This window comes from Podarcis filfolensis (genome assembly GCF_964270895.1).
Source record: "Podarcis filfolensis genome assembly, chromosome: 6".
NCBI lineage: Eukaryota > Metazoa > Chordata > Lepidosauria > Squamata > Lacertidae > Podarcis > Podarcis filfolensis.
In genome coordinates this window covers 78,642,401-78,669,606 of record NC_139609.1, presented here as the reverse complement: position 1 = coordinate 78,669,606, position 27,206 = coordinate 78,642,401, and the positions used below count along the sequence as shown (strand labels likewise).

The 27,206-nt window shown below is 40.2% G+C and overlaps 1 protein-coding gene across 15 annotated transcripts in view; it reads right to left on the bottom strand.

The window, feature by feature from the left end:
• Positions 1 to 27,206, bottom strand: part of NCOA3 (nuclear receptor coactivator 3) — a 100,352-nt gene that overhangs the window by 60,817 nt on the left and 12,329 nt on the right. For 4 of the 15 annotated variants that reach the window (XM_083618343.1, XM_083618346.1, XM_083618352.1 and 1 more), the window contains exon 2: positions 11,774 to 11,814. The exons of the other annotated variants lie outside the window; for them this stretch is intronic. The gene's annotated coding sequence lies outside the window, so the exon portion shown is untranslated. The remainder of the gene's footprint in view (positions 1 to 11,773; positions 11,815 to 27,206) is intronic. 15 annotated transcript variants of the gene reach the window in all.

The window sequence follows — 27,206 nt, the reverse complement described above, 5'->3', positions numbered from 1 at the left end:
TTTTAACTAAAACTTAATTTTAGTACATTTCTGTACCGTAAGGTAGTATATTTAGTAGTTTTCTATTACTGCAGCTAAAGATACCACTATGTATGACAAATTACAGAGTACAATAGTAAACAGCCACAAAACTGGTAAATGCAGCTCAGAAACAAGTGGTTACTAGTATTATAAGATTCAATATTTTTGGTAGTTAATACTGCAAACCATAGGGACGCGGGTGGCGCTGTGGGTAAAACCTCAGCACCTAGGGCTTGCCGATCACATGGTCGGTGGTTCGAATCCCCACAGCGGGGTGAGCTCCCGTCTTTCGGTCCCAGCTCCTGCCCACCTAGCAGTTCGAAAGCACCCCTAAGTGCAAGTAGATAAATAGGTACCGCTTTCTAGCGGGAAGGTAAACGGCGTTTCCGTGTGCTGCGCTGGTGCCGGCTCGCCACAGCAGCTTCGTCACGCTGGCCACGTGATCCGGAAGTGTCTCCGGACAGCGCTGGCCCCCGGCCTCTTAAGTGAGATGGGCGCACAACCCTAGAGTCGGACACGACTGGTCCATACGGGCAGGGGTACCTTTATCTTTACTGCAAACCATGCAATAAAAAGACATCTTACTAAAACATTGGGGGAGGGTCCTTAGAATCACAGAGTTGGAAAGGACCCTGAGGGTCATCTAGTCCAACCCCCTGAAATGCAGGAATATGCAGCTGTCCCTTAAGGGGACTGAACCTGCAGCCTTGGCGTTAACAGTACCACACTCTAACCAACTGAGCAATTCAACTTCTTGTGGCCTGCCACACACAGAGTTTGACACACACACACTCTTAGTGGCATTTCAAAAGTTTGTATGGGGCTGGGCTACAGTAGAAAAAATTCTGACAAATAGAATACTTCTGCATGGTTGCTGAGAAGTTCTTTATATCAACAGAGAATATAGTCTAGAACTACTTTCTGTGGAGCACCCAACTGAATAGGTTGCACAATAGATGAGGTATTATGTGATCACAGGTAAAGCAAATGCTAGCAGATATATGGAGGACAGTTTTCAAATTTTATAACCGAATGCCATGTGATTTTAAAATATTAATCCTTTAAGACTCTATTGGACCATTAATACTAGAGGGAAATTCAAATGATTTTGGAAAAGGCTATGGATTTGATAAAAGACAATTGCTTCACAGAGACATTCTTAAGTAACTTATTTGTGCAACCATTAGTTAATTATTCCTAATTAAATGTTTGGTCAGGATATAATAAAACACCAACTCATCTCACCAAAAAAAGTCTGGTTTGTAATATGATTTCCTGTATCAAAATACATGCACAGCAAATCCAAAGATATCTTGCATGAGAAATAAAAATAGCCAGTGTGTACAGTGTAAAACGACGCTAGACAAAAGACTGCGGGAGGCGAGGAGAGTCAAACTACAATATCTGTTACTTGGGAACACTGATTAGAACAGAGGCCACAGAGTATCATTATGAATGCATTTTGCTATTACTGTTTCGAGGTGAACTGCACCCAAGGGGGGCGGGGTAAAGAGAATTTGCTATTAATCATATTAAATTCATTGTTCCTTTGATGCTAAAGGCAAGGCTATATACAAAGATTCTACCTCTACTGTACCCCAGATCAAACTGTATAATAGAAACAATAACCACCAAAAATTAGCAGTTTGCAGTCATAAGCCTTACATGTGCTACACTTCTTTCAAACATGAGCTGTTACAAGATGATTACGCAAAATGTTTTTAAATAATCACTCTGACATAGTAATAGTCCACTGGAATTATTGCACGCAAGCCCTGTCTAGATAATATGCCTCAAGTTAAAACACAAGATTTCAACTGTCGCCTCAGTACTTTCTCTGAGTCCAGAGGAAAGAAAAAATTACCAATTTCAGAAAATTGAAAATGGCTAAAATGTTTATCATGTCAATTACATTCTTAGAATACTAAGCTAAGCACCTCCATTTATTAGTAGAGTCAGTCAGATAATGAATCTATTGTCACAGTAGCAAGTAAATTTTAAAAATAAACAATTCTATGTCTAAATGCTTAAATACAGTTTAGGCTGGCTAATTTCAACTCTTTTTTTTATATTACAGAACTGTGCTGTTGTTCACATCTAATTTGTGAAACAACATTAAAGGTTTTCTAATTTGAAAATCCAAACTATTTTCCTCCATGGCAATACTTGCAATTTGACTGAGTTTTTAAAAATCTTTATTATCAAAATAAACTTAGGAAAATTTAAGAATAAAGACATGTAAACATTGAACTAATACAAGCAATTACCCATTTGCACAGGGGTTGCATTCCAAGGCACATGTGTCGGCGGGAAAGGGAAAAGCCCACCGCACCCTGTTCCGTCCCCTTCCAGGGCCGAAAACAGCACACACTTTGGCGGTTGTGTGTGTTGAACATGTGCAAATGGGGAGTTGCCTCTATGAGAAACCATTTAATAAACAAAACCTGAAGCATAAAACCTTGATAGCATCAAGAATGCAATACTAAACCCAAATAATTAACAGCAAATTTGGTTGAAAACAGTGCCACTAAATATTTTTTAGTTTAAAAAATTGCTTACGATTGGGATGCTACAAGATGATTTAACTGGGACTTCTCAAATACAAAGGTCTTGGGCACAAACCACCACTTAGTTTTGCTGTATGCACCAATGAAACCAAATACAGTGGTACCTCCAGCTGCGAACGGGATCTGTTCCGGAGGCCCGACCGCATCCCAGAAACTTCATAACCAGAGGCGCCCTTCTGCGTGTGCACGCGGCATGATTAAGCGCTTCTGCGCATGTGTACGTGGCGAAACCCAGAAGGTAACGCAACCTAAGGGTCCACTGTAGAGTTGCATGAGAGGACAACTGTGTTTCATCATTCACTACACAAAGCATTGAGATTTTCACACACACACCCCTTATGCCAAGTCAGACCATTGGTCCGCCTAGTTCCGTATCATCCACATTCACAGTGTTGTACAGGCAGCAGCTCTCCAGGATTTCAGAGAAAAGGCCTCTCACAGCCCTATCTGGAGATGACAGGGATTGTACATGGTCTACCACTGAGCTATGACCCTTCCCCAGGTTAAATGGAATGCAAACAAAATCACTGTCTGACTACTAAAGCAAATCAAAAAAACTTTGTTTATTAGCTGCATGTCAGCTGACTTTTTGTGCTGACATTAAAAGCCTCCAAGAATTTCCAATGTTTACCACCACTTATTTCCAAACCAAAAGAACCTAATATTTTGGGATGCAAATGTTCGTTAGACAAATAATCTCAAATTGTCTGCCTTTTACATTGTCAGTATCCATAGCGTTTGCACAGAAAGAGAATCCAGCAAATTAAGGGGAGAGAGTCTACTTATTTGCCAGGTTGTTTTAATTGTGGGTGTTACTAAGTAGAGGGAAAATGCCAACTCTGCTGTTACTGGAACATGGAAGCTACTTGCTTGTACTTGTTCTTTATCTCCCTCCACCCCCACCTCAAAAGATTGCATGCGGAGCTGCACGATCACACAGAATAAATACAGGAAAGGAGGCAAAAAACCCCACCCTCTTTCTCTGCAAGTGGTAGGCGTTCCACAAGAACTGCTATGGGGTCAAAAGTTCACCGTGATTTCAATTTCACCTTTTAGCAACCAATCAGAAAACAGCAACTGAAGACAGAACTTTCAGCCGCAAATGAAAAGTTAACTCATTGAGTACCAGATTCTATAGGAAGGCTAACTTTTTTGAAGCTCCAGTTACAGCTACTGTTTTTCTAGGAATCCGACAGTGAAAAATAGATTCCATAAAGTTTTCTTACCAAGTGTTTGTTTAGAGATATTTATAGCTTCACAACATTTGCACGATTTCCAACAAGCAAGTTATGAGGAGTAGCAAGATTTAACTGTAGCAATAGTATATTATTAATACCAATAGAAGGTGACATAGTGTGTTAGCTTTTGCATTTAAACATCCAGCTTGATGAACAGTTCTGTGAATTAATTACTCTTTCATTTACTTTACAGAAAAGTAAGTCTGCATATTTTGTAACTGGGTTTATCCCCCTGGTAGTTTTGAAACTGCTCTGAAGATGAAGGGTGACCTTCAAAACTATTTCTGCCCTGCTCTATAAAAGTGTCCAGAGAATGATGATAAAGGGCATGTCAGGTTTTTTCTAACTCCTCTTCCACCTAACCTGAAAAAACTTTGGGAAACCTGAAAGTTGTATGTTGCTGTTACAAGAGTTTAGAAGTCTTCTAAAGAACCAATACAGTTGCCTGCATTTTTTTCTTAATTCCACTGGAATAACTATGAAATTTATGTGGTTCCTTTGTAAAATCTCAATTATCCAGATTTTTTCTCTCTCAACTAAATTTACTCCGAGTAGACCTACTGAAATAAATGAAGATGACCAAGTTAGGTCCATTAATATAATAGGTCTACTCTGCCACCCACTATTTTTCTACACACGTTAGGTCTTTTAAGTCTATCCCTCTTCATATCAGAATACCACAGAGACAATTGAAGCTTTCTGTACTTCACCCAAACAAGTTTCATGACATATTCTTAAATTCTACAAAATCACTCACACACGATTGGGCCGGATCCACCCCCCGGGCCTTAGTTTGCCTACCCATGGTCTAACACATTTGGGAACCTAGACATAATTAGGCATAACTGCATCTTTAAATCTCTGCAATACCTCAAGGACTGCCTCTCGCCAGCCTCTCCCCATATAAACTGCCTTGGACCCCACAATCATATTCTGAGCCCTTCTTTGTGTGCCTCCTCCACTAGAGGCCTGGAAGGCAGCAACACAAGATCAAGTCTTTTCTGTGGTGGCTCCCCACTTGTGGAATGCACTCCCCAGGCTTGCCTGGCACTTTCACTACATATCTTTAGGTGCCAAGCAAAAATATTTTTATTCTCCCAGTACTTTGGGTTAATTAAATAACGCATGGCCTTTTAAACTAGGTTTAATTAGATTTTAATTTGACCCTGACTTGTTTTTAGGAGGTAATTTAATTATTGTTTGATTTTATACCAATGTTATATATTTGATGTTAGCTGCCCTGAGCCCGGTTTTGGCCAGGGAGGGCAGGATACAAATAAAAGTTTATTATTATTATTATTATTATTATTATTATTATTATTATTATTAGTTTGGTTTTGTTTATTACTGTGTTACACATTTTTGTGTTTTTATATTGTAAACCACCTTGTGATCTTCAGATGAAGGGCAGTATAGAAATTTATTTAACAACAACTGTTCCTCCATCTTGGCCTGCTCAATGGCCTCCAGTCCACCATCCCTCATACCATGTGGTGGGCCGGATTATATTTTGGAAAAAAAATAATGAACGAATTCTTATACCCCACAAACAACCCAGAGATGCATTTTAAATAAAAGGACACATTCTACTCATGTAAAAACACGCTGATTCCCGGACCATCCATGGGCCGTATTGAGAAGGCGATTGGGCCGTATCTAGCCCACGGGTCTTAGGTTGCCTATGCCTGCTCTATACTGTTTGCGCACCAAACCATTTTTTCACACGAGAAGACCAAATACTTTACCATCACTATACTTAAAGTGACAGGAGACTTTAGACTGAAACAGAACAGCAAGCCATTTTGGGACAACTTCCAGTTGAAGACACAACCTACAGATGTACAGAGTTTCAGACATTACTATACAAACTGCGGGAGGCAGTGGAAGACAGGAGTGCCTGGCATGTTCTGGTCCATGGGGTCATGAAGAGTTGGACACGACTAAACAACAACAACAAACAACAACAACAACAATACACACATGCAAATGTCCAGTGTCCGTGGACAGGTGTGATTTGCCTCCACACACACATACTACTCCATCCAGAGCTGTAGTGCTACGATAGAAAGCCATTCAGGGAAGACATTTAAAATAAAGTTGGCAGAAAACATATTTGAAGCAATCAACCTCCTGGTAAGCAGCAGCAACACAATGGACCAGGGGTCAGCTAAGCAGTAGCATGTCATCACACTGCCCACTATTAGGGGTCACAGTGATACAATGCTTCCACTCCTATATGCAGGGCCATCACCAGGGAGTAGAACTAGGTTACTTCTGCCCCACCCCCCACAAATGATTTCCTCTTGTCCCCAATGCTATTTCACATTTATATGAAGCTGCTGGGTACAGTGATCAGGGGGTTTGGGTTATGGTGTCATGTATGCTGAGGACACCCAACTCTGTATCTCTACTCCATTAGAACCTGAATTGGTTCTTGGAAGTGGTAACGTGCTGCATGGCAGTCAATAACCTGAAGCTGAATCCTGATAAATTGGAGGCACTATTCTTGTGTTTAGGAACTTGGTATTCAACCTGTGGAGTCACACTCTCACTGAAGGAGCAGGTGTGTAGTATGGCAGTGCTTCTTGACCCATCTTTGTCATTAGAAATAGCACTGGGGACAACATATAGCGCTACACAATGCCATGTACATGCAATGCAGCAGATGGGCAGTGTTCCAACACCACTTTCTGGAAGTTGATACCCATGCAGGAAAAGAGAAGTGCAGTGCACACAATCTCCATCCTGGGTGACAACCATGATATGCCTAAGAGTTCTCTGCTGTCTGTATCTGTTTTACCATCATGCTCTTAAAAGCAGAATGGTGTGGTATGCATATAAAGTAGAATCATAGAATCATAGAATCATAGAATCATAGAATCATAGAGTTGGAAGAGACCACAAGGGCCATCGAGTCCAACCCCCTGCCAAGCAGGAAACACCATCAGAGCACTCCTGACATATGGTTGTCAAGCCTCTGCTTAAAGACCTCCAAAGAAGGAGACTCCACCACACTCCTTGGCAGCAAATTCCACTGTCGAACAGCTCTTACTGTCAGGAAGTTCTTCCTAATGTTTAGGTGGAATCTTCTTTCTTGTAGTTTGGATCCATTGCTCCGTGTCCGCTTCTCTGGAGCAGCAGAAAACAACCTTTCTCCCTCCTCTATGTGACATCCTTTTATATATTTGAACATGGCTATCATATCACCCCTTAACCTCCTCTTCTCCAGGCTAAACATGCCCAGCTCCCTTAGCCGTTCCTCATAAGGCATCGTTTCCAGGCCTTTGACCATTTTGGTTGCCCTCCTCTGGACACGTTCCAGTTTGTCAGTGTCCTTCTTGAACTGTGGTGCCCAGAACTGGACACAGTACTCCAGGTGAGGTCTGACCAGAGCAGAATACAGTGGCACTATTACTTCCCTTGATCTAGATGCTATACTCCTATTGATGCAGCCCAGAATTGCATTGGCTTTTTTAGCTGCCGCGTCACACTGTTGGCTCATGTCAAGTTTGTGGTCAACCAAGACTCCTAGATCCATTTCACATGTACTGCTCTCAAGCCAGGTGTCACCCAGTAGGGTTGCCATATTTCAAACAGTGAAAATCCCAAGGTTTTTAGCTTTGCCCAAAGCTTTTTTGGCAAATTTGCTTTGAAAAAATGAAGATTTTGAGCTGTTTTAAAGGAAAATCACCAAAAAACTGACATAGGTTGCCATATGTCCGGATTTCCCCCACATTTTTAGCGATTTCAGCCCAAACACTGCTTCTGACTGCAGTATTCTGGATATGTCCAGGAAATTTTGGACATATGGCAACCCTATATAAAGACAGACAAAGCAGGGCCAAATCTAAAAGCTTCAGGAAAAAACCCACATACACATAAAACCCACAGAACTTTAAAATAATTACACCCCTTGTGCTAGAATTGATACAGTCAGTCTATTACAGATAGCCAAACTTTCCAAATAATCAAGGGTTTGCTTCCAGTCATTCGCCACAAGGGTGATGTTTTGGCAGAAAGACAAGAAAAACTGGTAGGATGTCATGTTACCCTGGTTCCGTAAGAAGAGAGATTTAACAAGCTATTAAATAGGAGGTAGCTTGACAATGTCAACAATGTTGAAGGGAAAAGCTTTTTTGTCTATTTGATTTGCAACATCAAAAACTGACCTGCAGGATCCCCCAAGACTCCAAATATGGCACTAATTACAGTGTGAGTACTAAAGCCAAACAAAATCCACTCAAAGGAGAGAGGGGGGGGAGAATGAATATACCCTCTCCTTTATAACTACATAATGTACAGTACCTCTGTTAAAGGAAGTACTCTGAGAAGAGTCTCTACAGAAGTTCTTAAGACATGGATGGATTCTAAGGAAATTCTGCAAAACTGTTGAAACTTCAACATCTTTTGTATACCTATTCCATTTGTGATGCCACAACAATGCAAGCTGTCTTCAGTGAAATTTAAAGATTGCAATGCTTTGCTTATATTTATTGGTTATAGGCAACAGATTAAAAATTTCCCATGTCCCTGCTTGTCATAAATATGCTCAAACGGTTGCTTTGTTGTCTTCTTTTCAGAGGGATTTCTCATCTTACCATTCTTAACCTTGTTGAATCTCCATCATTAAGGTTCTGATTTCAGGCCTCATTTTCTGCAGTGGTACCCTGAGTTTCAAATGCTCTGTCTAAGGATGCCTATCTAGCATTAACCTTACAATATTCATGGCACAATATTTTAGTCTAAGCTGCTTGATTTCCTTAGTTTTATTCTTTTTAGCTTGCTTTCGATTGATTGATTGATTGATTGATTGATGGTGGTAGTGGTGGTACTAGATATTGTACTTCTTGTTAGGTGAATTATTTCATACCTCCCTAGAATCTTCAAATGAAGGGGAGTGAAAATATTTTAAATGCGTGGCTTGTTCCTGCTTTATACCTCAGTGCTATGCCTATGGCCCTGTTTCCCCCTTTGCCCCAGCCACAAGGAGATTAGAAGCCACCACTTCAGATAAACCACAGTTTAGTGTTACATGCAACCAAAATTGACTTATTATTGACTGTAGTGTGGGTTGCATTCAATGATGTTTTACTTGTGCAACAGACTTTTCCCTGTAACCCAAGGATACTATCTCATGGATATACAGTGGTGCCTCGGGTTCAGAACTTAATTCGTTCTGGAGGTATGTTCTTAACCTGAAACTGTTCTTAACCTGAAGCACCACTTTAGCTAATGGGGCCTCCTGCTGCCGCTGTGCCGCTGGAGCACAATTTGTGTTCTCATCCTGAAGCAAAGTTCTTAACCCGAGGTAATATTTCTGGGTTAGCGGAATCTGTAACCTGAAGCGTATGTAACCTGAAGCGTATGTAACGCGAGGTACCACTGTACATATAATTTGTTAAATGAATAATTAAGAGTTAAACCTTATCTGATGTTCTGTTTGATTTTGAAGATTTAATGGTCTGGTCCTAAAAGATTTCAACAAGTGGATTTCTACATAAGACAGCAGACAGCAATAATTTCTATGTAAGACAGTACATAATGGCAATATCACAAATGACTATTATTCTATTCCTGCAGGCAAGATGCCCTACACAAAATAGTAGGATCTTTCATGTCTGTGCTGCCTCAGTGCATGTTCCAACAATGACACTCTATTGAGATAGATGAAGAAGAGCAAGACCATTTGTGGCAGCATTGTATAAAAATCCTTGCTAGATGAACATGGGGCCTTCCTGCAAGGAGCAATTATTATGGAAGGCATTCACCTGGCTACTTGTTCAGATGCATCGGTCCTTAGCATGCAATATTTATCAACAATGCTGATCAACTTTTAAAGAGGAAATTATACAGATTGGTTATTAGTTAAATGTTATGCTGTGCTTAACTTTAAATGCCAATTGTTCCCTAATACATTCTTAGATCACAGATACTGCTTAGAAAAGGCAACCACTAAATTATTTTAACACAGGCTTTATATTTCAATAACCCTCACTGTAGGCAACTTCTCTGTCCTTTCTACATACTGAAAAGTCGTCTAAATGGAGATATTATTTAAGAACTCCCCTTATTTCCCTCATGGCCTCATTTTAAAAGAAAATGTCTGCTCTAACATTTTATATCAAGTCAGCATGTTAGCAAGCAGCTTTTCTGTGTCCTGAATTTGATTAATACAAGCCAAGGTCACTTCCTGAAAGATGTCTAGCACTGCAGCTGCAAGCAAACTAGGTTTCTCTGCACTCTGAAGCTGGGGGAAGGGAGTGGGCGTTGGCAGTTGCTAATACCATGTTAATAGCTAACATAAACCTTGCCTGATATCAAGGGGAAAGGGAAGGGAACAAATATTCTAAATGTATTCATGAATGTACACAACTACACATTTATTTATTTTTAAAGGAAACTTCAGGATGATGTTGCCGTTCCCCTGCACACACAGAAACAGTGGCAATTACATTCTTAAGACAGAGGCATTTGGGTTGTTTTCCAGTGTCCCAGAAGTGGGGACCCTACAGCCCTTATCCTAATTATCATGTGATTCTCATATGGCAAGGAGACGGAAAAAGGAGGGAAATGGGTTGCAGAGAGTGAAAAGATGATAGTTTGCCCATGTTCTGGCTCCACACCAACCCACCAGCAGCCTGTGGCCTCCCACATACCCCTCCAAAGGAATGCGGTCCTCAGCAAAAAAAGGGCTCCTCAACTCTGCTGTATTTGTTTTTTTTTGAGCAAGCCCCACTGAGACTGAATTCTGAATAGACACACCGAGAATAGCACTGTAAGTAAACAATACATAATGTTACCTATCTGAATTCCATTTTCCCTCAAAGCTGTTGAATTACACTCCGCTTTAATACAGATTTTATAATGCAATTCCTATAAATCAATTGGTTTCACTTTGCATTAAAAATGTTTCAAATACAATACTCCAAGAAACCATCCTTAAATCTTTTTACTGGCTCAATAAGCATGTTTTGGCAGTCATGCAATTTTGGCATTAACCCCTTAATATGCTTTCAACATCACACATTATAATGTTCCTGATTAATGCCAAACTTTGTCATACCAATATCAAATGGTGCTCCCCTTTAAACACTTCCAGAAATAAGCAACAATAATTTTCATATTTGACCTCCTGGTTTGCAGAAGCCCAGGAATTCAAGAACAACAAGGAAGGTATAGGCAATCATGCAACAAATTCTAATGAAAACATGGTAACTCCAAATTAAGACCAACTGTACTTAATGTGGATTACTCTCAAGGAAATGAGCAAAGGATCGCAGCCCAATTCAAGCAGAAAGTTTGCTGAAAAGCATCACATGCCTTTGTGACCCATGTTCAATAATCACACATAAGATGAAAAATAAAAATATTTCCTGAGATTTGAAAGCTAAAGCATTCAGTATTTGTGTACTACCTGTGATGTGTTATAGAGCGAGGAACTGGACCATGACACAAAGAAACAAACAGCTTAAGAACACCACAATATGTCATGGAACAAGCAAAGCTAACAATTGAATGCCACAAAGATCAAAAGTTACAGAGGTAGGGGAAAAGGCCACAAAGTTAAAATGGACATATACAGGGCATGTGGCAAGAGATGACTCAGGTTGATAGAATAAAGCAATGCTAGGGTGGAGACCCCACAGTTTTAAAAGACCAAGGGAATGACCACTAACAGCAGAGCTTATGTGGATGGAGGAAGCAAACAACAGAAAGCTATGGAGAGAACCTGAAGAGGTGCATATCCAAAGATAGATATTAGACTGTAAAGATTTAAAAAACCACATGGAAAATGAAGTACGGTTCAACAGATTCCACCCCCACCCCCCACTCCCAATAGCTTTAAAAAACTATGTAAGAGTTCCTGTGCTTAAACTGGCTTTATTCCACCAACTTCAATGGGACCAGATAATTAACTGTATTCTAAGTTGACTGTTAAACACTTACTTGGAAATGTATTCCTCTCAGCACTCACACAGCATCTCTACCTAGAGGTTGAAAAATGGCAGGATACTAGTTAGCCAGAGAAATAAAACTATTTATCTAATCTGAAAGCATAGAAGTGTGTGTGAATACATGTCTATGGAAGTTACGGAAACAACCTAACCCTTAAATGAGAATGGGGGATCTAATGAACTGAACTGCAATTCTGCTGTCTACAGACCTCCATTTACCCAGGCACAAAAAGCCAGTTCAAACATTAAGTTGCTGAAGTTGTACAATCCTCTCATATGACTGTACCACCACAAAAGGATTTTTTTTTTAATTTAAAAAGTTATTGCGCTAGCCAAAGGCCATGGCGTCATCCAAATAAGGGAAAAGGGGAGGGTGAACACAACAGTCACTACATATGCAGTAAAACCATGATCAAATCCACCAAAATTCCTTGTTACACAGAATAAAAAGTAATTCTCAAGTAAAATGTGCAAATTAGATCTCAGAGTCCCCTTTGCAGTTAACTACTAGCCTATCCAGTTGTTTTTTCCTAACCTTCCTAACCATGTTCTACACCAAACCTTCCATCTTACACATTAGATTAAATTGGGAATCTTCTCACATTAGAATAGTTTGTGTGGAGTTTTCTTATTAGAGTGGTTTGAATGGAAGTGTCTTCTATCTAAAACAAACAGATGATACAATCAAGTGGAAAGCCCCAGAAGCTCAACATTTGTATCGTTCCTCAACTGCAATGTAAAATATGTACACATTGACATAAATAGCAACACACTGCACCTTAAAGGGTTCCAGTTTGCAGCCTACACAAGGGGGTTACCCTAGGAAACAGAAGCACAAAGCAAAGATAAAAAGATAGGAAAAAGTTATACTGTGAGTTGCTTCACACATTACAAGGTTAAAAAATGAATTCCTATATAACTGAATGTTCCAGGGAGTTACTACAAATCAAGTGTTTTCCATACTAAACAAATGTTGCATTTCAATATGCACAAATCAAGGTGTGTGTGTGTGTGTGTGTGTGTGTGTGTGTGTATCTTTTGGTAATACACGATACTATCATTTTGTATAAAATACTCAATATTTCCCCAATGAAAGGGGGTCCTTGGAGCCACAGCATAGAGCAGATCGTAACCACAAAAGGGGTGTTCCAGGGGCCAAATCCAAAGCCCTTCCATTTACCAGAAACAGAGCTGGCGGACTTCTTTCCCATTCTAAGGGCAGTTGAGAACAATATACTCCCATACTAACACTGAAGACCTGAGACTGAAATCTGAACAATACTGGCACCATATGGACACAATGTTATTTCCGTTCCTGATACTACAGTTGAATTTGATTGCAATGTGCACATTTTTATAAGCCCCTCTTGGGGCTATAAAAGCAGGCTGTAAGTATTCCAAACTTGTAAATAAATATAAAATCTGGGAGTCTAGTGTTTCAAAAAGTTAATTCTATCAGGGTCAAGTTGTATCAAGTAAAATGGGTGCATGAACAGTATCTAGAATACACAGTGTGCATGAAGCTAAATCCAGATACGAAAAACTTAAAATAAATTTTTAAAGCCTATCCATATCAGAACCTGTAACATTTAAGATTCAGCTCGCCTCCTGTCTAGAGGTTATGTAATTTAGGGAAGTACTGCATATTATAATTGGTGCAGGAAATACCAGAGTTAGACCAGTGCTTTTTATGTCAAATGAGTACATAATAGAAGCAAAAATGAGTATATACTAGTTTGTAGAACCTGAGCCTTTAAAGTTTCCTAAATGAGGTTTAAACACACATGTACACACACTAATTACTCCTACACTTTTTCTGTTAAATGCTGGCTCAGGGTAAATGGAATTTGTCTTTTACTGAAATAATTTTATTTCCGTATCAATGGCAGTGCTTTAATAGAGTTAGTGAAGTTGTTAAATGCTACAATATGAAACATTTTTATTTTGGGAGTTTCTAGTCCACCATTCTAGTGTCAAGAAGCAACATACAAAATTAATCAAATGCATCAAGTATTTAACATCACAGGGAGACTAGAGTATAGTATATAATTATTTTTGATTTTTTTAAAAAAATTATATGTCACTATCCTGGCCCAGAGAAGTTCTCAATTCAGTTTGCATCAAGGCAGCTTACATCAAGTACCAAAATGTAGCTTCCCTTCACCGCTGGCTATTGAAAGCAACCAAAAATTAAAAAGTGGTGGGTTATCTCTGAAATGAAAAAAGTGCAGGCACAAGTGGGCTTTTCAGTGGAGTGTCTTTCCTAAGCTGAACACTGCACCTACAGACTTGTCAAACTGTGGGTTGGCACTACAAGAACAGAACAGCTTTCAAAAAGTCCTTGGGCTTGTGCACTTCTTCCCTTCAGCACCCTTTCAGGCCCTTACCAGAGTATTAAGTAATCAGTGCCCAAACCACCAGCAGGGGTTAACACTTTACTGAGAAATTCTTGCATAAATTGAAGGCTTTAAATAGGATCAGTAGATGTTTCTTTACTTCTCTCTCTCTCTTTCTCTGGAATACAGGCAAGAAATGTGATCTGTGAACATGTTATGTTAGAATTGTTGGTCTTACAAACACATTTACTAGTAAATGATAGATGTAGGAAGTAAAATGGTGGAGCATATGGGAGGGTTCAGATAATTTTTCTGGAGAGCTCCATGTAGAAGAATTACCGTATTTTTCGCACGATTGGACGCACCGGACCATAGGACGCACCTAGTTTTCAGGGGGGGAAATCAAGGAAAAAATATGATTCCCCCCCCCCCCGCAGCTCTGGGAGCAGTGGACAGGCTGCACGCAGCCTGTGCGCTACTCCAAGACCTTCTCCCTGCTTTTGCGGGAGGTGGCGGAATTCCCCCACCTCCCGCAAAAGCCCACAGGAGCCCCGCGTGACTCCTGCGGGCTTTTCGACCAGGAGGGAGAAGGGACTGAAACGGCCAGTCAGTCCCTTCTCCCTCCTTGGGGAAAAGCCCCCAAGAGCCGCTCGCTCTTTAAAGGCTGCGAGGCTCCTGCGGGCTTTTCTGCGAGGTGGGGGAATTCCCCCACCTCCTAGAAAAGCCAGCAAAGCCGCGCAGCCCATTTAAAGAGCGCACGGCTTTTGCCTGCTTTTGTGGGAGGTGGGGGAATTCCCCCATCTCCCGCAAAAGCCCGCAGGAGGGAGAAGGGACTGACTCGGCCAGTCAGTCCCTTCTCCCTCCTTGGGGAAAAGCCCCCAAGAGCTGCGCGCTCTTTAAAGGCTGCGCAGCTCTTGCAGGCTTTTCTGGAGGTGGGGGAATCCACTGGGGCTGGCGATGGGGGAAGCGCTGCTTTCCCCACCGCCAGCCTCGAAGCCGGGTTGGAGAGTAGCGGGAAGGCGTTGCGCGCCTTCCTGCTGCCCCCCATCCTCTGGGGCGGGCGATGGGGGAAGCGCTGCTTTCCCCACCGCCAGCCTCAAAGAGCAGACTCTCCTGGCTTCAGCGGAAGCAACGCGAAGCCTCCGGAGCGCAGGCTTCGGAGGCTTTGCCTTGCTATCGCTGAAGCCAGGGAGCCTGCATTCGCTCCATAGGACGCACACACATTTCCCCTTCATTTTTGGAGGGGAAAAAGTGCGTCCTATAGAGCGAAAAATACGGTAAATAATAGAATCAAAAGTTCTGTGTCTCAAAAAGCAACCAGAAGACAGTGGAACATGATTTCAAGAGGGGAGAAGAAGCCATTTTCAGTAGGTGGGACTAGGGACAAGGCTGAAAATGGAAGAGTACTGGGAACAAGTTGTGATGAATTTGATTTTACTCTTGATATCCAAGAGTCAGAAAAATTCCTGGTGACAATAACCTGAATAAAGCCGGTCAAACATACTGAACTCTCTAGTGCTTATTATTTTATTTCCATTTGCAATATTATTTTGACAGATCTCTATCATATATGTATGTACCTTTCAGTTTATTGGTATTTCTCTACAGCAACATGTGGGCAATCTATTGGCCCAGAGACCACAAGTGGCCCCCACTGGATTCACTTGAATGTTCCTCACTGATGATTTTACCACCTCCAAAAAGATTGCCACCAATTTTGCATGACTGGTTTCCATCCTTGTATTAGAAACCTTACACAGGAGTAAGGCAACCCCCTTCAGAGTAACACAGTTGATGCATTGGGTGGAGGAAATTGCCTGACACTTGTTGGAATCCATCTGTCTCGAGAGACAATGGAATACGCCTTCGGGGGTGAATTAAAACTGCTCCATTAGCAGCATCAACATGACCTCCCCAGGGTGCAAAAGCCTGGGCAGTGTGTATGGAGGTCCTGGGCTGCCCAGATGTCAAGACCCCCTTTCAGCCTCACTGATGTGGTCCAAAGGAAAACAGAGCAATATCTTTGGCACCAGCCTGGCTGCAGGAGTCGCCTGGAGGCGTACAGGACGCCATCCAACCATCTTAGGAACTTCACTCCAGATTTGTGCCTGACACTTAGAATCATAGAATTGTAAAGCTCTAAGGATCATCTAGTCCTGCCCAGGGACAGAGCTTCTTTTATAGTCTCAGGAGGCATTTTATGCTTCTGATCCTGATTCAGTGCCTAAAGAATAATTTGCTAAACAAACTGACCTCTTCAAAAAGGCTCCTGCTCTGTACAGAAGCTGGTACCATCTTGCAGTAAGGATTTTACAATTAAAGCACATGTGTTCAGACAGCAACTTTCCCCCTTAACAAAACCCCTGCATTCCCCCCCACCCAATGTTTCAATTAAGATCTACCAAAAGCCAAAGCAGGTCTAATGAATAAATGCTTATTGGCCACCACTTATTGCAATCAGAACAGTGAACTAGGAATAATAATAATAATTATAATAATAATAATAGTAATAATTAAAAAAAAAAACAAGTACTCCCTTGGGGGGGGGGGGAAACAGTTTGGAATCATGTTGTAGAGTCTGACTACCCAACACTTTTGTCTCATACTTCCAAGCACTGGTTCAACATTTGTACAGTTTTAAATGTGAAAATGGTCAGTCACACTGCTTAGGATATTGGATATCATCAATTAAACTTGAATCACAGTTTACACTTAGAAGTTCAGCAAACATTCACAAACCTCGATACTGCCAGAGAATCTTATCAACTGCGGATGCAGAGGAAGAAAACAACCACCCCCTGAACTATTACTCAAATTGGATAAATATTAAAAATTGCACCCTGAATTAGATATTTATAGTCTGCCCTTCTGTTCAATAAAAATCCCTAAGGAAAAAATACTCTCATCAGATAATAAATAAATAAGCAAGCCAACAATACAATAGCAGAAAAAGGAAAAACAAAAAATTGATGACCAGTAAAACACACATTCAATAAATACTGAGCTGTATCCTACTAGGTTTTACTCAAAGTAAACCAAATGAAATTGATGGACCTATAGTAGTCATGCCCAATAATCACAAGTCTACTTCAAGTATGACCACTGGTACCAAACAGTATGGGAAACAGCCCTTCTAGAAAAGCTAACCAACAAACTCAAACGAGCTCAGGGACAAACAGAAGCGGATGCATTCACCCTGGTGTGGTTCCCCTTTATTAAATACCAGTACACATCCCAACAAAACAACAACAAAAAAAAAACCCGACAGCATACGAATCAATATGGCTAATTTGACCCAACAACCCCCTCTCCTTCACACACACAAACTAAACTCACTGTTGTCAACTGAAGGAAACTAACCATGCCCTAGGCCCCCCAATCTTTCTCACTGCCAATGAAAACTAGTAAATGAATGGAAAAAAGAACCTACCCACAAAAAAACTCTCACATACACTATGTAAAAGAATGGAAGTTTACTATCCCCCCTTTCTCGCTCTCCCCACCTCATAGTCTATAACATTAGTGTCTCATGTCAAATGTAACTGATCTTGAGAAAGGGTTCCATGAACTGAAAGCTGTATGTACTTTTGTTACCCAAGAAAATCATATTTTTCATATATAAAAAAGTATGACTAAAACTGATATAAATCACTGCTCCTAAGCATCCTCAGAAATTGTAGTGTCTAAAACATAGCAGAGGGAACCAAACAGCACCACAAAGGAAGGAATTACAGAACAGAGGTGCCACTATCAGAAAGGCCTCAACTTCCAAGGACACCTACTATATTTCAGATAATCTAAGAGAGACAAAACAAGGCCTGTTTTGATGACCTCAGCAAGTAGGCAAGTTAATTTTATCAGACCAGTGTTCAAACAGATATCTGAGTAACCTATCTTCTACAACCCTTTTCAGTGTCTGCTTAAAACATTTCTTGTTTAGGCAACCCTATACAGACATGCATCCTTGAGGAACTGGGGCTTACTCCACTTGCCCATTTGCACATTCAAACTGGACACCTGAAGAGAGCTTGAGAAGATGAAAAATATTGACAACTGAGAGGGAGAGGGATTAGAATGGAGTGCCTTGAACAGGAGGGCCAGGATCACTTCCTAGTTTGCACAAGGTGCTACAGTTCAATGTACCACGTGACAGAAGAGAGAACAGCTCACAGATATCAATAGAGAAGTTAAAGAACTAATGAAATATAAGTGTTTTTGCACACACAAACATTTGTGGAATTGTTACATAACACTCGTTCATAATACTCATCGCACACTTTCAGGAAACCAATCTTTTGTAGGTGTGGCAGCACTTATACTTTGGAACTCCCTCCCTCCCTATTTACACTAGGCAGGGGTGCACTGTACTCTTTTTGGCATCTGCTAAAAATATTTTAGTTCAGGCAAGTCTACCCAGACATGTAGAAGTCTTCATGTATTTTAATCTGTTGTTAGCTTGTTGTAGATATTTTTAAATTTTAATTCTTCTTTTTAACTCTGTGAAAAATTGTAAGTTTAACATTTTCTTTTTTTTTTGTAAAGTGCTTAGAGGTTCAATTTACTATCAAAGCAGTATCTATTAAAATAAATAAATAAATAAATTTAAATGGAAAAGGGAAATTCAAATGGAGAGGAGAAAACAAGCTGAATGATGTCTGTTGGGAAAGATATAGCTGTTTTGAGGTTCAAAATCCTGTACAGGAGGTACTTAGTTTGATCAGAAAACATATTCCATAAAGTGTTCCAGTGAAACATTTAGGAGGAAACTGCACTTTGCACATGTTCAAAGATAATTTTTCCACACACACACACACACACAGAGAGAGAGAGAGAGAGAGAGAGAGAGAGAGAGAGAGAGCACTTTAAATTTTGTTTCACCCACCAGCAAAGAGCCAGCGATCTGGACTTAAATACATATTTATATCATACATGAAATTTGGCTCTTACCAAGCATTAAATAACACTTCTCGTGATTTTTTTTGGGAAGAGTTTAAGTAATTCAGGTAGACAATTTCTAAATAACCAGAATGGGCCACAAACAGCAAACAGTTGAAGAACAAAAAATAAAACAAAATATTAAAAGCAAAATTTTGGTTGTTTGCCACATGATATGGGAGTGAACAGAGTTGCAAGCCCCATAAATGTATTTCCTACAGTTCCTTGTAATTGCTGAGTGTCAGTCTTGCTTCTACTACTGGAAGTCTTTTCAGATTTAGAAGAAAAATCATCATCATTGTTTGAAAAGACATTTAAAAGAATTCTTTAAATTGTAGTTTAAGTACACATGCTTGCTACTAGTTACTACCAACTTTCTTTTATGTAATTTGAAGATTTTTTTAAACCATATACATACACTTATATATAATTGTTCGAGTCTGTCCTTGTGTCCGTTACCCTTTGTATAAAAATGTCACTTAAAATTAATTAACATGTAAATATTGTTAATCCATTAGTATTCCTCATAATATTTAATGCAACAGTAGAAGACTGAAAAAAGAACAACAGGAACTGCTAGGTGCTTCTTATTTTGCGTAAAATCCAAGCACTCTGGGCTATGGCTGATGAGTGACCTTGAGGCAGCTCTCAGAAGGTAGTTGCCATAGCAACACTATCACAAAAGTGGCTCATCCTTTGCAACACACACCAACCTGGTGCATCATGTTGCTAGATATAATACCATTGCTATTCTGTAGCTCTGCTGAAGCTGTAATATACATTGCAAACGTGGGTAGATTTTTTTTTAAAAAAATAGTATATTGCTCATAAAATTATTTCTTCTAAAATGCAATTGATAGACATTACTTCCAGAAAAGATATTTGGATAACATAGCACTGACACGTTTATACTTTTAGGAAAACTGAAACCAATAATCAGAAAATTTTTATTTACCAGAAAATTATTATTTTAACACAAGTATTTGCAATAACCATGGGTGATGGACAGCATGTTAGAAGAAGTTTCTTCTAAGATGGCTCCCACGGCAACACAAGCACATAACATTTAAATACAAATATATAAAGCTTTTTATTCCTTTAGGGCTAGAGGTGGTCAATAGTTAAATTTTGGTTCATAATCCCAGTAAAATAATCCAGAAGCACCTTTAGCATAACAACCTATGGTGAAGAACTCACCAGATCTTAAGCAAATAGAATCCTATTAAGCTGGTCTGCAACATTTATCAATTTAATAACTTTGATTAAATAATAAAATATTTTATAGAAAAGGTGCCCCAATTAACTGGACACACACACACATTAAAATACAATTTATTAATACAAGTCATTATAAAAGCTACAGAGGATAAGCACCCTTGAAAGTGATACAGTGGTACCTCGGGTTACAGAAGCTTCAGGTTACAGACTCCACTAACCCAGAAATAGTACCTCGGGTTAAGAACTTTGCTTCAGGATGAGAACAGAAATAGTGCGGCGGTGGTGCGGCAGCAGCAGCGGGAGGCCCCATTAGCTAAAGTGGGTTAGGACAGGTTAAGAACAGTTTCATGTAAAGAACGGACCTCCAGAACGAATTAAGTTCTTAACCCGAGGTACCACTGTACTCTCTTCTGTCAAAAGGAATTGAAATACAAGCAAACTCATTTAAAAAAATAGATATATACCAGGTTTGGGGCAGATAAAAGTCAAGGCCGGGCCAAAAATGGGTTTGCAAAGCACCACAAGATTTATATCCTGTTCTTCACCTAATGGCCTGAATGAGTTACACCTGGATCAGCATCCAAAACACCCCAGGTGCCAGGCATGTTTTGCAACTTGGCATGGTCCATTTGCAACCAATTTTACAATTACTATTAGAAAATAACAACTTTTGAACAATAATTCCATCCTAACTCCATTACTTGATTTGCATTTAATCTAGAATGCTAGTATCAATGATTCATGAGACCCATCATGGGCTGGTTTCAGGTACTCTTCCTTGTAAATCAGAATTGAGGTTTCCTGAACCTCTATTGATAATGCTATGGATCTGCTCCTTCCAGGAGAATGCAATCCCATCCACACCAGACCAGCTTCCCATCTCCCAGACTCAAGAACTCAGAATACATAATACATTTGTCTGTTCAGGTTTCAGTCTCAATTTATTGGCCCACATCCGGCCCATCAATGCCTTGAAGCTATAGTCTAGCACCACCTGATTCAGATGAGACAGAGAGCTGGGTAGATGAGCTGAAAAAAAGGTACAGATACTTACCCAAAATATGTTAAGTTATATTCTAAACAGCAAGCTAACATGGACTCGTTTCACTTACTTACACTCATTAACTGAATTACTAAATACTTTCTGTAGCAAGTGTTTTTCTGCTCGAAAATGCTGGCTAGTTGTCTGTTTATTGCAGATTGAATAACTAAAAATTCCATTCAGAGTCAAGTCTATTGCTCAAAATACCAGCAGCACAAGCATGCCTCCATGTTACTAATGAATATAGTGGAAAATTTCACAGGCCCATATCCAAAAAGTATGCAGCTTATTTTTACCTTTCTTCCTGCAAAGCAGTCATTAGACTATGACCTTGGCTTTTACTTTGTAAATCCTGGAAGTTGCTCTTCCTTTTAAAAGGTTTATATTTCACTTATAATACAGTTTAGAAACTGGCATTTGTGCAACAAACTTTTGAAGAAAGGCTAACTTGATCTTTTAATAATAAAATGATTCTAACTAGATGAAAAGGCTAGTTGAAGATAATAATTTCTTGCATCAGGCCATTAAGTAAAACTACTTTGTGAGGTTTTGAAGCAGAAGGCAAGCTTTTAAGTGTTATAAAAAAATGTTGAGGGTATTTCCACTGTTAGCACTTGCTATTCTGTAATATTTTATAACATTTTGTATCTAAGCTTACAATGAAAAGTACATGAATTCTCATAGACTTTTCCATGAGTGAGAAATGCTGAAATGCTCTCAAAAGGAAATATTGTGTCAACACAATTAAATGTGCAGGACAATATCCACAACACATCTATCTTTCATGGTCTTGGAACAATTTTCAAAGAAGTGTGCAGCTTTTCAGAGCAATTAACCATGGTTAAATTTCATTTCAAATAGACCTGTTTCACTAATCATATGACAGCAGCTTGTAATTAGACACCTTGCCTGCTCACCTGTGGCAAGTGAGAATTTCCTTCAGGCAGCCAGCAAGGGCAGATGGTTTTAATACAGAGGATACCCAATATGTTTTTTTTCTGCCATGAAATCAATGTGCAACAAATAACTAACATGGGTATATTTTGTGAAGCAGGTAAGTAAATGTTCTGGCCATATTTACAGAATTATACTACAAAGTCTAATACTTAAGCACACAGTTGGCAGAACTATACTACTATATAGGGAGTAGCTTAATGTAGAATACTCATAGCTAACATACTGCCCTCCAAATATTTATTGGACTACAGTGCCCATCGGCCCCAACTAGCATAGCCAATAACCAGAGATGGAAGTTGCAGCCCAGCAACATCTAGAGCAGGCATGGCCAAAATTGGCCTTCCAGATGTTTTGGGACTACAATTCCCATCATCCCTGATCACTGGTCCTGTTAGCTAGAAATGATGGGGACTTGTAGTCCCAAAACATCTAGAGGCCCAAGTTTGGCCATGCCTGATCTAGAGGGTACAAGCAATAGCTACCCCTAATTAACAAAAACAATTGGCACCAATAAAGTGTTGCTATGGGGAGTGCTCTTGTTGAGTGTTGCAGAATACCATTGCCCTCCCCCATCCAGTTTTTCCATTTCTCCCCCCTCCAATAGCATTCCATCCCACTAAACACATTCAGTCTTCACTGGGCTATTTGGGTGGGTTCCCCTTGAGGTTTAGTTTCCTAAATATTTTCCATACTTCTGCAAGCCAAAGAAGCCTCTTGTGTATGGATGGTGCTATTTGAGCATATCCCTACAACAAAATGTGTGGAGTGTCCCTGCTCAAGGTTCCAGACACACCATCCCCAGTTTTCCTTTTTTTAAAAAAATAATTTTTATTAACTGGCCAATCACATCAAATTAAATCACATCACATAAATTCCAAATTACAAAGCCAAATTTTTAAATTTTGTTGGGGGAACCCATACTTCAAGATCCAAAGGGGGATTCAGATCATCTTCTTATTACTGCGTTAATGTCCAAATCAGTCCCAATCAGTCCAAAGAAAATTCATAATTCTATTCAGTCTTATCTTGGTGTTTCCACATCATATCTTGTTCATATAATTTCTATTTTTCCTTTACGATCTCTTCTGTTAGTCTCTTAAGCCGATAAGCAAAATAATAATCCTGTGTGGATTTCCCGTTCCTCCACTAAGTCCAGATGGTTTCCATATATCTCCTTCGTAGATAACATCGCTCTTCCCATCATAAATTTGGCATTTGTCGCTCTTAAGTCCCACCGAGACGTATGTAAACAACTCTATTTCTCTCTTTCTCCTCCCAGACCCAAGAGCTCCAACAATGCCTCCCAAAATGGCGACGGCATTTTTAACTGCGTCATTCCAAAACTCTTAGCTTTCCAGCTTCATCTTGAAACATTGCTTTGGTTCGAAAGTTTATCTCCACACAGCCTTAAATCCACAGCTTAAGTCCTTAGTTCCTGACTCATTTGGGGAGGGGATTCTTGTTAAATCACATAATGAAAGGCAGGTTTTTCCCCCCTCCCCCCTCAAGTCATACCGTATCTTGACGTAACTTCTCATATTTTATTCTTGTCTTGTTATCAGAGATCTCTTCTGTCAGCAGTCTTTACTCCCCTTTTTCCTTGAAGCATGTGCAATTTATCTCGTCCAAATTGTTTCTTTTGAAGATGCTTGCAACTAGCAGCGCGAATCAGGGACGGCGTCCAGGAGTGCCGAAATCCCACAGGAGGGCTTTGTGCCTAGTGCCCCCACCCCCACAAATTCGGCGGTGGTATAGGGCACAGCAGGCAAGGGCCGTCCCCCCCACCATTCTGGGGGGGTTAAGGAGGCTAATTACCCCCATCATAGCCTCCAAATTACCTCGTGTGGGTCGGAGAGATGTTATTGTCAGCCATCTTCCGATGCGCCACCTAGTGGCCCCCCACCATCCCCAGTTTTCCATTCTCTCTTCCACAATAGTCACTCAGCACTCTGAGTCCACTGAGCATGCTCAGCATCATCACACTGTTTTCTATGGGGGAAATATAATGGGTAGGCTTGTCTAAACAAGAATGTTTTTAGCGGGCAACAAGAGTACAGGGAAGGTGCCTGCTTGATCTCAACAGGGAGGGAGTTCCCAAGTGTAGGCACTGCAGCTGAGTGGGCATTTGTGGAGTAAGGCAATCTCATAGGTAAATTGGTCCCAAGTTGCTAAGGGGTTTAAATACAGTGGTACCTTGGGTTAAGTACTTAATTCGTTCCGGAGGTCCGTTCTTAACCTGAAACTGTTCTTAACCTGAAGCACCACTTTAGCTAATGGGGCCTCCTGCTGCTGCCATGCTGCCAGAGCATGATTTCTGTTCTCATCTTGAAGCAAAGTTCTTAACCTGAAGCACTATTTCTGGGTTACCGGAGCCTGTAATCTGAAGCATATGCAACCTGAAGCGTATGTAACCTGAGGTACCACTGTACTAATCATAAGACCTTGAACTTGGCCAGTAGAAAACTGGTAACCAGTGCTGATCTCTGAGCAGAGGTGTTATATGCAACAAGGCCTCACTCCTGTCAGCAATTGTGCTGCAGCATTCGGCACTAACTGCAGATTCTGGATCAAGTGTGAAGAAAGCCTCACGTAAGAGTGGAATGAAGTTATCCTTTCTTGAAGTAACCAAAGCAGTAAATACATACGCATACACACACACGGATCTTTTGAACACACTATTAGAACTTCAAGTTAAAGGTGCTCAATGTGAAAAATGGTACAATTTTCTGGATGGAATTCAACACTGTATTATGGTGAATATACCGTCTGCATAAGCATTGCAGCAGCTTGCCAAAATGCATATAATGTACTGTATTTTCTAATACATTTTAAGTACTTTTAGCATCAATTTCAGGCTTTGCCTCCTTTTGTTCTTTCTTGGTGGCTTCCAGTCCCCTTTATGCAAAATCAGTAACGGTTGTATTCAGCTAGACACATTGAAACTAATGGACTTTAGTTAATCATTGCTATTAATTCAATGGGTCCAAGTAAAAGTTAATTGAATACAAACTTATGTATCTGAATACGTAGCAGAGGCTTTCAAGTGTAGTATGCTTGGAGGACAGTTTGGGGAGGCTGATAGGGATATTGCTGGAAACACACATGGGAAGGCTTCTGGTATGCATGCATGTCTCTGGGTTGTGGCCTTTACTGTAAATGGTGTCTTTGGGCAGCATTATAGTTATATATGTGCTGTGGTAGTATAGGCAGTCCCATAGGTATAGAATACTTAAATGAGCAATCAACCACAAAGCTACTAGAATGAAATCTTAGTAGCAGAATCTACTGAATTACACTGGATTTTCCCCCCAGGAAAGTATTTATAAGATTGAAGCATGGAGACCTAAAGAACTCCCAGTGCCTCAATCCTAAAATACTTTGTTAATTCCAACAAATTTCAATGGAACTTATTTTCACATATTGTATCTACAGTTAGATATAAATCAATTTAACATGAAATCCTCAATCTTATAAGTAGTTGTAGACATGCTTAGTTTTTCCCCAAGGGAGATTTACACCTATGGCTAATATGATTAGTTAAAATGCAGACATTTTACCATTTCCGCATTCTGTAAAAGTCCAGAGCACTAAAATTACTGAAGCTATAAATCTCTGCGGTCTATTCATCTGACTCAAAGTTTGGCTGAATGAAAGACAAATGCCTTTGAGTCTGCCTGAATAACCATATCCCCTTCCAACATGTTAGCTCACAAGCCATTTTGTAACCAGACGTTTCATGCCAAATCAGCATCAGAAACCACACTTGACTCACATTACCTGCCAAACTTCTTGGGACTTTCAGTATTTTGCCAAAACAGGGGTTGCACAGATTTTTGGTATATTGGGTGGGGACTCTGTCTAAAAACTTGAAGTCAAGAGAGTTCAGTTTAATTGTACTGGATCCAGCTCCAGTGAATATTATTACTATAGTTTCAGAGGTCAGCTTGCAAGCTGTTACTGAGCCTGTCTCAATTTGCTTTTTGCAATGATAGATTTATTCTAATTCATGATTATTTAGGCTCATTTCTAAACATTTCTAAAAACCAGTAAGCGCCATGTACACCTACCATTGCTGATCTTCATATTTCAGTCTAGTGTTCCTCCATGTTTTCAACTTTGGCCCTGTTCCTTTCTGAACTTACTTTGTCTCATGCCAATACCAAAAGTCTGCTCAACTGATGAAAAAGCCGAATTCTTACATATCCGAGGTTGGGAACCTTTTTCAGCCTGAGGGTCACACTCCCTTCTGGGCAACCCGCCAGGGGCTGCATACCAGTGGCAGGCAAAGCAATGAATGTAAATTTTGCCTTGTACTGCAGGAAAGTTTCTAAACACATTGGAACATGCCCCTCTAGCCTATATCCAAAAAAACAAAGACACTATCAGTGTTCAAGGACGTATTCCAGCCAAACAAAAATACTCAAGAAGGGAAAAGCAAAGCCAGTAAGGGGTATGGCTTGGGAAGAGTGCTAAGGGCCAGATAGGTGTGGAGGTCTGCATTTGGCCCTTGGGCCAGGGATTCCCCTGTTATATACAAATCTATGAGTATGCAGCTGCATGCAAGGATCCTTAGACTCGGACACCAATTCAACACCTAAAATTCTACATGCCCATCAGTTTTGATAATGCAATCCAACTTGTATGTTGATGAAACACGGCTATTCTTGTGGTCTCTATCTTTTGGGGTGGGGGTGAGAAGCACCTAGCTTGCCAATGTTATAAATGGAATGTTGTAATGTGAGTGTGCATGTGAACGCTGGGAGTGAAACAGGTGTATCAGCATCTTCTATGCCCTTCTTTCATGTGACCCTTCCTTCCCCATCAAAGGTGGAAGAGGATAGAATGTTGCACTATATGCACCTTTGCTATGATCCAAAAAGGCACTTTCAATCATAATGTAAACAATATATACAGAAATAGTATACATTATGAATATT